At 33.4% G+C, this 12,646-nt stretch overlaps 1 long non-coding RNA gene across 1 annotated transcript in view; it reads left to right on the top strand.

Annotated features, from left to right (window-relative positions):
* LOC103100145 (uncharacterized) overlaps positions 1-2,093 on the top strand; it is a 41,298-nt gene extending 39,205 nt beyond the window's left edge. The window contains exon 4 of the long non-coding RNA XR_473268.3: positions 1,545-2,093. This is a non-coding gene — a long non-coding RNA (uncharacterized LOC103100145). The remainder of the gene's footprint in view (positions 1-1,544) is intronic.
* The last annotated feature ends 10,553 nt before the right edge of the window (positions 2,094-12,646 follow it).

Raw genomic sequence — 12,646 nt, 5'->3', positions numbered from 1 at the left:
AGGAATTTGAAAAAAATCATTGGTTTTCTATGTTTGCCAAATTTTGTATTCTATTAGAATTAAGTTTTCTTTAAATGTTTGATAACATTTGCTTAAAAATCTATTTTGTTCTATGTTTTATTTTTTGTGAGAATTCATTTATTACTTGTTGCTTCCTTGTCCTCAACACTGGGTTATTTAAACTCTCTGGTTTTTGTTCTGCTAATCTGTGCTAGTCTAGTATTTGTCAATATTTATCCACTTATTGAAGTAACTTTGCTGACAAATGATTTTCTCTGAAAGACTGCTTTAATTGCTGATATACTTCAACTCCACTCAATTCCATGTTTCTATTTAGCCTGTTGGCAGTTTAAAAAATAAATTATTTTGCATCCTTTTATTTTCTTCATGAATTTTAATAGAATCCATTCCTTTGAAAATTCCCTTGACATAAATATATTTATTATATATATTTCATTTGTTTCATAATTGTATATATGAATTGGGGTGTGATGAATGTATTAGAAGAAGATGCCAATAGATAATCAGCTAATTCACTGAATGTATAAAGGTCAGAGATCCAAATCGCTGTCTAGTTTGGTCTTTGAATGTTAACTTGGGACTTAATAATGTGTATCATAATATTTTGTTGTGATGATTTTTATTAATAACTACTATTTACAAACTTCAAAATATTAGGGAATATCAGTCAGTCATTCAACTACTCAGAAGCAGCTTTTACAATATACTCTGGGCACTGTTCTAAAAACTGAGGATTTAAAAAAAAAGGCAAAATTCATTGTCCACTAAAGAGCTCCCATTTTAATGAAGGTGACAACACACAAATAACTATGTATATATACCATGTGCAGAATATATATACACAAAGAAATATGTACAAATATATATTACTGTGCTTAAACATTTATATGAATATATATACACACATACTCATATATACATCTCTTTATCTAGTTCTATATATGTCTATCTTTCTATTTAGAATAAAAGGAAGAGAATATCAGAGGGAAAGCTCTGATAAGATTCACCCCAAGATATGGAAGGAAATGGAAATGGAAATGGAAGGAAAAAGGCATAGTCTGAGAGGAATCACATACTCCCCTTTTCCAGGGCAATGGTATTAGTCAGTGAGTCAGCAAATATTTATTCACTTCCTATCTTGTGCCAGATACTTGATTGAGTGCTGGATATACAAAGAAAACTAAAACATTCCTGATCTGAAGAAGCTTGCAGTCTAATGGAGCAAGTATCTAGACCAAAATTTGCCTCAACAGTCATACTTTGTTGTTATTATACAAATGGTTTTAGTAGCAAACCATTTATGTTTGGAGTTTTTATTGTTTAAATAATGTGGATTATTGTAAGCAGTACCTCGGGATAACAAATCATACTATCACAAATTATTTATATTTAAAATCACCTCCAAAATTAATAATTAACCTATTATTCAGTGAGATTACCAAAAAGGTCTTCATTGGCTTATAAGTTTTCACACTAACTAAAATGAGATTTTTACCATTCTTTCTTTTCTATATGAATCTCAGGAGAATTTGTCTCAGAAAATCAAGGAGGCTATCAATAAAAGATATAATGCTGAGAGTCCTGGGAATTCATTTATTCAGCAGAATCATAAACCACCTGCAGATGAAAGTTCATCAAAGCAACTCAATTCTTCAACACAGCAATGGAGAAGACATCAACAGAAGAAATCCTAGTCTGTCATCTAGAGAACTCTTAGGTGTGTATACTTTTACACACTCTCTACAAACTATCATTCATTTCACTTTGTATCTCTTCTAGTGTTAATTTATCACATGAAAAGTTTTCCAGAGATATGAAATTAGCATATAGCAGTTATAAACTTTTTAAAGGATATTTTTGAGAAACCACCAGTATATTTTCATATTATTCCTCTATGTTTCCATATGCAATATGAATACAATTTCATTTCAAAATTTTTGTTCCCCACTTAAGAGTCAGCATGATCTAATGAAGAATCTTTTAATCTTCTTTGTCCATGTACCTAGAGGTGACTCAATATTCATCAGACTTCATGTAAAGTCACCAAACTAATAAAATCTTTAAAAATAAATGCCAGAAATAATTTAAACTGACTTAATGTTCCCTTATTTCCTGGATACTGGCATTTGGAGTTGAGTTTATTCTTTTTATTGGTGTCATAGTCCTTTTGGGAGCATGTTTTTTTTTTTTGGAAATGACAAATCATGTGGACACTGCTATATGTTTTCTTGACAGAACATATATATATATATATATATATATATATATATATGTGTGTGTGTGTGTGTGTGTGTGTGTGTGTAAAGAAAACGCAACAAAAATCTTAAGCATATTCTGTATTAAAACATTAATGCAGGCAAAGAAATAGTATACATTGATCTCTTACTATTTCTATTATAACTTGTTGATAATTTACCAGTCTACTTTTGTCCACATTATAGATCATTTGAGTACTGGTTTCCCAACTATAGGCTAATTCTAAGGTAAGTCACAAGTGCTCAAAAAGAAGCAAGCAGAGTTAGGATCACTGTTATTTTTGTTGTTTAGTGAGACTTTAGGGATCACTTAACCTACTCTGATCATTTAATAGGTGGAACTGAAGCCCCAAGGGATTTGGGTATGCCTACATCCACAGCTAGTTAGTGGAAGACATGTAGAGGAAAGAGAAAAAAAATTGCTGTCTGAGGAGAAACAAACCATAAAGAAAAAGGAAGAAACACATTATGATTGCCATCCATCTGTACAGAGATCCCTATCTCCCTCTCCCTTCCTTAGATTTCAATCGCTAGTCCACTAGGTACTATAGACCTACTATACTTGGGAATCATTTTTAACTATTAGGAATTGATAGATAGCAGAAAGTAGAAAGAAAAATGGCCAAAGAGGATAGAAATCTGGCTTTGAGACAGGAAAGCCTGGGTTCAGATCACTGAAACAAAGTCACTTAATGTCTCAGTGAGTCAGGTAATTCTGAGTCACCATATTTCAAAGCAAGTTCTGATCCCCCTTGGCAGAGGGAAGTTACTCACTGAGAGCTCGTTATGAGGACTAAAGTAAAAACAACAACAACAACAACAAATCATTCAATCTTAAGACAGGTATTCTTGGCAACACCAGATTTTTCCTGCAGACAAATACAAAGGATCGCCCTGGTTCTGCAAACAAAATGATTTCTTAGTTCACCTTTCCCTTTATCTGACTGAAACTTTTCTAAGTCTGGCCATTAAAATTAGTTCCCTTTCTCCCTCCTGGGTTATTCTGGAATTCAGTCCTTTCTTGTTTAAGGAAACACAATTCTCTTTTTCATCTCTGTCCATATTCAGTCATAGGATCATAGATCTAGAGACAAGAAGGTACTTCAGGGAATATCTAGTTGAACCTCTTCATTTCAAGGTCTAGCGACATTAAGTGGTGTTCTTAATCAGGCAAGGAGTCATCAATAGAGGCAGGATTTAAACTCAGGTCCATAATGAGAGAATATTTTTAAGTGGATCGATCCAAACCCAAGTAGAAAAAACTTTAGACATGTCAAAAGAACTTAGTCTTCTCACAATTAGGTTTGTTGTTATTGTTCAGATGTTTCAGTCATGTCCAGCTCTCTGTGATTCCTTCTGGGGTTTTCCTGACAAAGAAATTGACACAGTTTGCCATTTCCTTCTCCAACTTGTTTTATGATTTAGAAAACTGAGGAAAATGAGCTTAAGTGACTTGCCTAGGACCATACAGCTACTAAGTGTTTAAGGCCATATTTGAACTTGTGAGTATTACTCTTCCTGCCTTCTTCCTGGGCATCCTATCCACAGTACCTTAGCTGACCCACTTTAGGTGGATAAATATACAGGGTGGCATTCATACTTAAAAACTTTAATGAATTTGTGATCTCATAGATACAGTCTCTTCTCTAGTAGTGAAGCATATAATCCATATATATATATATATATATACACATATATCATCCTTTCTTTTATAATACTTATTTATGCTTTTTGCATTAATCTTCCATAGTGGATACTTAATGTCTACTCAGCATTCTGTGGGGGCTTCCTCTAGTCTATTGACATTATGTGAGCACCAGTGAAGCACATGGGCCTTCCATCCATTACTATACTTCCCTTTCTACTCGTACATCTATTTGTTGGCTTTCTGTTGCATAACTTGAGTTTAATTTGTTATTGGTAATACATTATAGAATCTTCTCATCAATTATAAGTTCTTCACCTTTTGAATGACCTATACATTTGATTCCTCAAAAATTGTAAAATGACATAACTTGATCTATAATACCATCACTGAAAGATTATTGGTTCTTAAAAAAAAGAACAAAACTAATTAGGTTTTTGTAAGGAGGTAAGACTTGGGGAAAATTGAGCATGGAGCTCAGTTTCTCAAATGTACTCTAGACTGCTTATTTTTCTCCTCTCATCTTAAATTAAAGGAAAGTTCATGGTTGTTTTTCCTTGTTTTTTTTAATATATATATATATATATATATATATATATATATATATATATATATATATATATATATATATATATATATATACTAATGAATCAGCTCTGTGGATAGGCCATCCAAGTAATGGAGGTCAGGACAATAAGCATTCTTTCTCTACTTTTGTATTAGCAAGGCTGACCTTTTATGTGTATCGTACTTTTTGTACTTTAAAGCACTTTAAGTAGTTTATCTAAATGAAGCTTTCCTACAAGCCTCTTAGGTATGTGCTATGGATGTGATAACATTAGTTTTCAAGATGAATCTGCGACTTATAGAGATGGAATAAAGAACTTGCCTAAAAAGACTGTCAGTGTTCAGAAGAAGGTTTCAAATGAGCTACTTGCTTCTGATGACAGGGATCGTCCATTCCTTCATCATATCTCATGTTCTCTCTAGTCAATTTTCTCACAATCCCCTTCAATGGAAACTAAGATAACACGATGGATTTCAAAGAGCAACTAATACATTTCCCTAATTTTGCAAATGAGGAAACAGAAGCCATAAGAGATAAAATTATTCAGTCAAGTTCATATGAGTAGCAAATGGTAAAACTGGAATTTGAACCAGTATCTTCTGAATTCAACGCTTCCTAGGCATGTATTGCCATTTTGCTGGATTTGGGGGAAGTAAATCATGCATCATTTTAAAGGACCATCTTTCTCTTCTGCCTGTTCGTTTCCCCTAATCCAAATGCTTAGGACAATGTCATGCACCTTCTAGATGCCCAATTCACACTAGACATTTGACCAGCAGTCTGAATAGACTCAAAATTTCCCAGATGGTGGTCATGTGGCCTAGATTATTGGAGGAGAGACAGCACAGAAGAAAAGAGGTGGAAGAAATTGTGGTGCCTTCTGATGCAGAGCATTTCTATGCTCCCTTGAACTTTTGTAAATCAATTATGGCTATTTCTGTGCTATTTTAGTCAGCTGTAGAATACAATAGGATCCCATACTTATCCCAGGAATTAGTGCTAAACACTCTCAAATTTTAATTGTTTTTTTTTAAGTTACACGATTTTTTTTGTCATTGTTGTTCATTGTCGGGCCTGCTACATTCACTACTCCCCACCCTTGAAATATTTGAAAGTATTAACCAAAAAGTGCTAACAGTTTAAACTTTAAGATTCTATAGAAGAGTTAAATGCATTATTCAGTGAAAGAAACCTGCACATAATAATTAGAGAAAAGTCATAAATCTGCATTTGAATAGTGATAATTCAAAATGATTTTGAAGAGAGGTGATGAATTTGGTAACAATGATTAATTAGAGAAAATATCATCAGTACTTTACTTGTATTCTTTACGTTTTACATTACAAATGTATGATTTGGAATATCATTAGAGCTAAACACCTATTTTCAGGTTAACTTTCTGTAAGAATTTTTTTCATGATCAATCCATTAAATATACTTAGAAAATTATAGGAAAAATGCTTTGAATCTTTCTTCCTTTCTGAAAATAAAAATACTTTGTCTGAAAAAAAATAAGCCATTAGCTACCTTGGATATTGGGCTGTCTGAACTTTAGCAAATTGTATAGGAGGGGATTTATTTAACAATTTGATTAGTTATTTTTTTCCTGGGGCTTTTTAAATGTCTTGGTGTCACTGATCTGTACATATGCCCAATTTGTCACTTAAAGATCTGGTGAAATAATTTGGAGAAGCATGGAAAATTAGAACGAGCATGGGACTTTTAGACAGATCCTGGGTTCTTTGTGAACCTAAGTAAACTTAGACTTTTCAGTCTCATATTCTTTATCTCCTCCTGGATCCTCTCTTCCATCTAAATTCCCCTATCTCCTTTGACTTCTGCATCACAGATCTCTCTTGGTTCTTCAATTTTTCTTACCTTATCTTTGAATCTTCCTATTGAATACTGAAATAGCATTTGAGTTTATCCCCTCATTTTGAGTTTCTCCCTTTCTAATCTCCCTTCCACACAGCTGCCAAATTGTTATTTTACAACAACTGTCTGGCCTTGTCCCTACTCTATTAAAAAATCATTATTGGCTCTAGATTGGTGTTGAAATAAAAAGAAAAAAAACTCTCATTCTGGCATTTAAAACCCTTTGCTTTTTGGTTCCCTCCTCCATTTCCAGTATTATTTCATATTGTGAACTTCCTCACACTTCAGTCAAATTGACTTATAAGTTATTTCCTGCATACAATATTTCATTCTATACTTCTATACTTTCTAGATTGTCTCCCATATCTGAAATAGTCCCCTAACTTCCTTTAAAGAACTCCCCAGGTGCCACCACCTACAGGATGCTTTTTCTGATGCTCTAGTTATTAACATTTTTCACTCTCTAAATTATTATATAGAGATCTATTTTATGAAAATTCCTTTGACAGATGTGGTTCAGCAACTTTTCTATAACTCACACTTTTAGAAATGTATTTGGGCCACTAATGGTCCCAGAGCCAGTATGTGTAGGTTCCACTTATTCTGTCTATAGCTTTTTAGAACACAATTTTGGTGTGTTCTCTCTTTCTTTAGACTGTGAGTTCTTCTAGTGAAGGAACTGCCTTTTACCTGGTTTTATAGTCTCAACACCTAGAACAATGTCTAGAACATAGTAGACAGTTAATAAATGTTTGGAATTAAAAGATTTTGGGGTGAAAGAGGCAGATCAACTTAACAATGAATCATAAGAGTAAAGTACCCTACTGACCTTTGAGACCTGAAGTGGTCCACTTGCTCCTTGTAAGGAGTGTATCCCTCTCACGCTTTTATTGCTCAATGTGTGGAAGGATAGAGAAGTATTTACAATTCTCTGCTTCTTTAGAAGACGAAAGTTCCTCATTCCACTTGATGTAATTGTAGGCTGGCTATTTTTGCCAGCTAAAGGATCAACCTTTCTTTCATTTTTTGCCTTTGAAAAATAAGAACACCAAATCACTAAAATTAAGGGCAAATGAAAATCAAAACAAATCAGAAGTTTCATCTCATACCTTGCAAATTGGCAAAGCTAATTTTTAAAAATGACAAGATTTAATGTTGCAATGGTCATCAGAAGATATGCATATTGATTCCTTGTTGATGCAACTGTCATTTGGTATAATCACTCTGGAGAACAACTTGGAATTATTCAAATAAAGTTAATGTTTACACTCTGATCCAGAGTTTTTATTTATTTATTTTTTAACTGGGCTTATATCACAAGGAAATCATTAAGAAGAGTACTGCCCTATATACACCAACCTATTTATAGGAGTAATTTTTGTAATAGTAAAGAATTGCCAATTCATTGAGGAATGATCAAACAGTTTGTGTTATACGAATGTAATGAAATATTACTGTACTGTAAGAAAATGATGAATATGATGAATAAAGAGAATAATGGAATGGTCTACATAAACTAATGCAGAATGATGTAAACCAGAGCCAATAAAACAATATTCCAAAGTGACTATCAGTGCAAATGGAAAGAAAAATCACATATCAAAAATCAAAAGTGAATTTTACAATTTTATAAACATTTTCTTTTGTTTTTTAATTAATTAATTAATTAAGAATATTTTTCCATGGTCATATGATTCATGTTCTTTCCCTCACCTCCTCCCTCCTCTCTCCTTGAGCTGATGAACAATTCAACTGGATTATACATGTTTCATTGTTCAAAGCACATTTAAATATTATTCATATTAGCAATAGAGTGATCATTTGAAGTCAAAATCCTGAATCATATACCAATTGAATCATGTAGATCAATCATATGTTTTTCTTCTGCATTTCTACTCCCACAGTTCTTTCTCTGGATATAGATAGTGTTCAATAAACATAATTTAAAAAAAAAGATATGAGACAACACTCTTTTTGATAAAATTGTCTGTGATGGAACAAACTAAAGCCAGAAGCAGATTTAAAAAGTTCAAAAATGAGTGAAGATTTATAGACTTCATCAACAAGGTAGCCATATTAGTGAGGGTAGAGAAACTTCCTGAAGGAAGTAAAGGATAAGCTTATATAGATTTTAATTAGATGAGAGGTAAATTGGGAGCATGAAAGCCTTGAATCTTCAGGGCTTGTTAGTGAGGCTTTGAGAATAAAATAGGGAACATATGAAAGCAAGAACGGCAAATATTTGGGTTAGTTGTTTCTTATAACTTTGCCCTTCTGATACTTGCTGTTTCAGCAGTAAGGAAGATAACAAACAGAGGCTGGTGCTGCAATACAAATGGTTGTAGAGACAAAATAGAGAAACTACAGGCAAAATAGAGTTGCTTCAGTTTTCTTCACTATCTCCACTTCCTAATCATCCCTTCACAGAAGTAGGAGGTACAAAAATTTTGTACAGTACTCTTATTTTTGGTTTCTTCAAGATATTGAATATATTTATTTATGCTTATTTTTATATTTTTCTTTCTTTTCTATTCAAAAAAGTTTTTATTATAAACTTTGTCATTCAAGGAGGAGGGAGAGGTATAGGGGGTGCAGGGGTGGGGGGAACTATGATAATACAGAAAACAATAGCCAAAAAAAGAACAAAGAAATAAGAGCAGTCTCCAACAAGAAAGTCAGCTATGGATGAAGAGCCCAGTTCATTAGAAGAAATTTGCCTTCTCTTTATCCCTAGAGTACCTTCTAGAGTACAATAGAGGTGATTTCTCTTGACTCTCCCTCAGTATTGATGCTCTCTTGCAGTGAAGCAGTTTACTCCATGGAGAAATTATCCAGCGCAGAGAATGGGTCCAGAGAGCAAAGCTTTTGCAAGTGAAATTCAAAAACAACAACAAAAATCTCTCAGATGAGAGATTAAAGGCATGACCCATTCATGAAAGTCATTGAACCTATGGAGAAGGTATATATGCCTTCTCTTTCTATTAATTTTCCTTAGGCATATAACTGTTAATGGCAATTATCTACTCACTTAAAAAAAAAAACTCCTTCAGTTCCTAATTGTCTCAAGGAAAATAAAAACAAAATTCTTCTCTAAATTTTAAAACCCTTAACAACCTTGGTCCACCCTAAATTTCCAGGTTCATTTGCTATCATACCCTCTTTCCTATACTCTATGATGCAGCTTCTTTTTTGTAACCCAAACATAAACACATAAACACATACACTTAAGGATCACTCTTTGAGAGTGGAGACATTGGGATTAGAGTGACTAATTAGGAATTAGTATTCCATAAATCAGGCACTGAGAACATGAATTAATTTGGATGCATTGTAAGTAGAGAAAAAGGAAATTATGATACACTAGCTGTCTACTTATTTAAAAAATTTCCCCCAAACAATTTGCTAATATTTTGTTATTTATTAAATTGAGAATCTCTTATGGCCTGGAGTAATACTAAGCCCTTAAGTATACAATGATATCTTAGTGAAGTTTTAGCTTATTTAAGTTTAAATAACAGGAAGACTTTCTGGGATTTTCTTTTAGAGCAAGGGTTCTTAATTTGGGCTTGCTGAACTTAACACATTTTGAAAACTGCATTGTAATACATTAAGTTTTTCTCTGTCTTGTGTATTTTATTTTATGCTTTTAAAAATATTATTTGGGAAGGGATCCATAGGTTGGCAAAGGGTATGAAACTCAAGAAGTTTAAGGACACCCCTTTAGATGGATATCCCAGTAAGTCTAGCACTGAGGACTTATGTTCAGTTTCAAGTGCTATAAAAGGCTGTAGGATTTGAGGGAAGTCAAATGGGTTCTCTGTGTCTCAGCCATTGAAGCTGAGCCAATGGAGGGGTAGTGTGTTTTATTTGGTTAATTACTAAAGGGATAATATAACTATTTTATGACCACTTTGAACTGAGAATATTTGATTGATAGATTGCTACAGATGGGGCTGATGAATCATGTCTTTAAATAACATTAGATATAAAAATCTTTAATATGTTTGTTGATTAAATTATGACTAGATTTGATGAGTTAGAACCTATAGCCTCCATATTTGTATTATTTCAAATGCCAGTTGCCTTCTTAGTAAGATAAAGGCCTATAATTGATCCTTGATAGTGTTTTCAAGTCTGACTCCGGTCTGAACAGCTTGCCACAACTTCTTTCTTGGGAGGAGGGATACTAGAACCTGCTAATAATACTTGTTTCATTACAATTTTGAGGCTGCTCAAAACTGAATGAACTTTAAAATGCTCCCAATTTTTAGTGGCTAAGAATAACACCTAATTGTTTATTCTTAATTAATTATTAGTTAATTAAGTTAATTCTTAACTCATGTATCATGTAAATGTACCAGCTAAGGGCTTCTAACAAACTGTGTAGTACCTCTCTGTCCTCCACTCCATTTCCCTGTAGGTATTAATCAACCAAACATTTGACTTCTCACAGAATTAGTGTTTTCAAAAGGCAGATAAACCAATGATCATTAGCTGTTTAAAGAAACATACTAAACAGTCATGAATTGGTCCCTACAAAGATATATTGAGCAGCATTGTCTTTTAGGGGATATTGTAAGGGGAACCAAGCTACTAAAAATGGAAATTTATTCCTCAACATATTGCCGTTTAAACTGGGAATATTATGATATCTCTGCAGCCGTTCTGGATAATTTTATCAGTTTATGGTCATAATACTTCAAGGCCAAGTAATAATATGTTTTTCTTAAAAGGGAGTAAGAAAGAGTCTATCTTTTCCATTGAAGAACCAGGCAATTTTCAGACACTTCCCACTTCTGTTCATTTCAGCTCCTTCTTATTCAATCTAATTAAAATCATATCATATCCTTTCGGGAAGCAGAAAAGCAGTATAACTCAGCCATGGAATTATACAGGTTAATGGTAAACTCACTGGACAAGCATATTTGGATTGGACTTAAAAAAAAAACACATTCAGTTGATATTTGCTGGTGTAAGTCTATTCCCCTTTGTATCACATAGCTAACTGGATGCTTGATAAAATAAGCCAGAGACTACAAGGTGGAATATCTGTACCAGTCAACATATCCATCACATAATAAAAAGAAGTCTTTCAAACATTTGAAGAGAATTCATCATGCTGAGTCTAGTTGTTTTTCTTTACCTCCAGGACTGAAATTATTTTTGGTCAAAAAAAGTTCACAATATTATATATTAATTTGTTAAAGAATAATAAGGGAAGTTTATTAATTTTTAAAACTCTTTCAAGGCAATACATTCATATTTTCCCTTCCCAATTGACTGTTTAAAACATTGTGTTTCAGAACCTAGGTAATATTGATGAATAGTATATCTCAAACTATGTAGAAAACGTGAAATCATGTCCGTTTTTTTAAAAGCCACAGAAGAATTATGGGTTTTCTCTCGACCTTTTTAAGCTAATCATTGAATTTAGAGGTCATAATGGTACCTTGGCAAGAGGGCAGGATTTGGAATCAAATAGCTCTGTCATTTTTTCCCTTGAAAATAGCTCTGTCATTTTTTCCCTTGTGGGACCCTGGGTCAGTTACTTAATAAAAAAAAATGTGTATTAAGACTCTATGGTATGTTACACATTCTTATCTCTAAAATATGAAATTTGGATAATCGTGTCATTGAGGCATATTGAAGCTTGATGTACTTGTATGTTTTGAATAGGCCTCTATGATTGATTTGTGTGTCGGCTCCATGAGAATAGGTTTCTGTGAGTGGGAAAGTTTTGGGCTTGGCCTGTAGCTGTGGTTTCCCTGGGGATTATGTACCTAAGTAAAAGTTAACCCATGATAGTCTTTTGGGATAGGGTTTGAGGGTCTGATCTTTTAGTGATGTTTTAGAGAATTAGGGTGCAGGTATTTTGCTCTTGCATTATTCCTTCTGAGACTAGGGAGGATAATAATCATGTCAATTCCATAGGTAAGGGATATTGATGAAAGAGGTCATGTAAGGGGGACTGATTGGGCAATCACAAGTTGACAAGGGCCACTCTGTGGCCTCCTTAGCTGTCAAGGTGTCATGGCCTGATGGCTCCCAGAAGGGAGTGGTCAAATTTGTTTGGAATATAAAGTATTTGGCAATGAATAGTAAAAGATAAATTTGAAGGTTGAAAAGATTTTTCTTTTCTTGAGTGTCATTGTGGGAATAGAGGAAATAAATCAATAGTATGTTGGTGCAGTTGCTTCAACCTTAAGTGACCTCCCTACCCTGGATGAATTGCTAGAGGTAATATGAATAACTTTTCCTGGTTGGTACTGGTTCAAAGATATG

Source organism: Monodelphis domestica, chromosome 5 (genome assembly GCF_027887165.1).
Source record: "Monodelphis domestica isolate mMonDom1 chromosome 5, mMonDom1.pri, whole genome shotgun sequence".
Lineage (NCBI taxonomy): Eukaryota > Metazoa > Chordata > Mammalia > Didelphimorphia > Didelphidae > Monodelphis > Monodelphis domestica.
The sequence above is the reverse complement of the archived record's forward strand: the minus strand, read 5'-3'. Positions and strand labels throughout refer to the sequence as shown.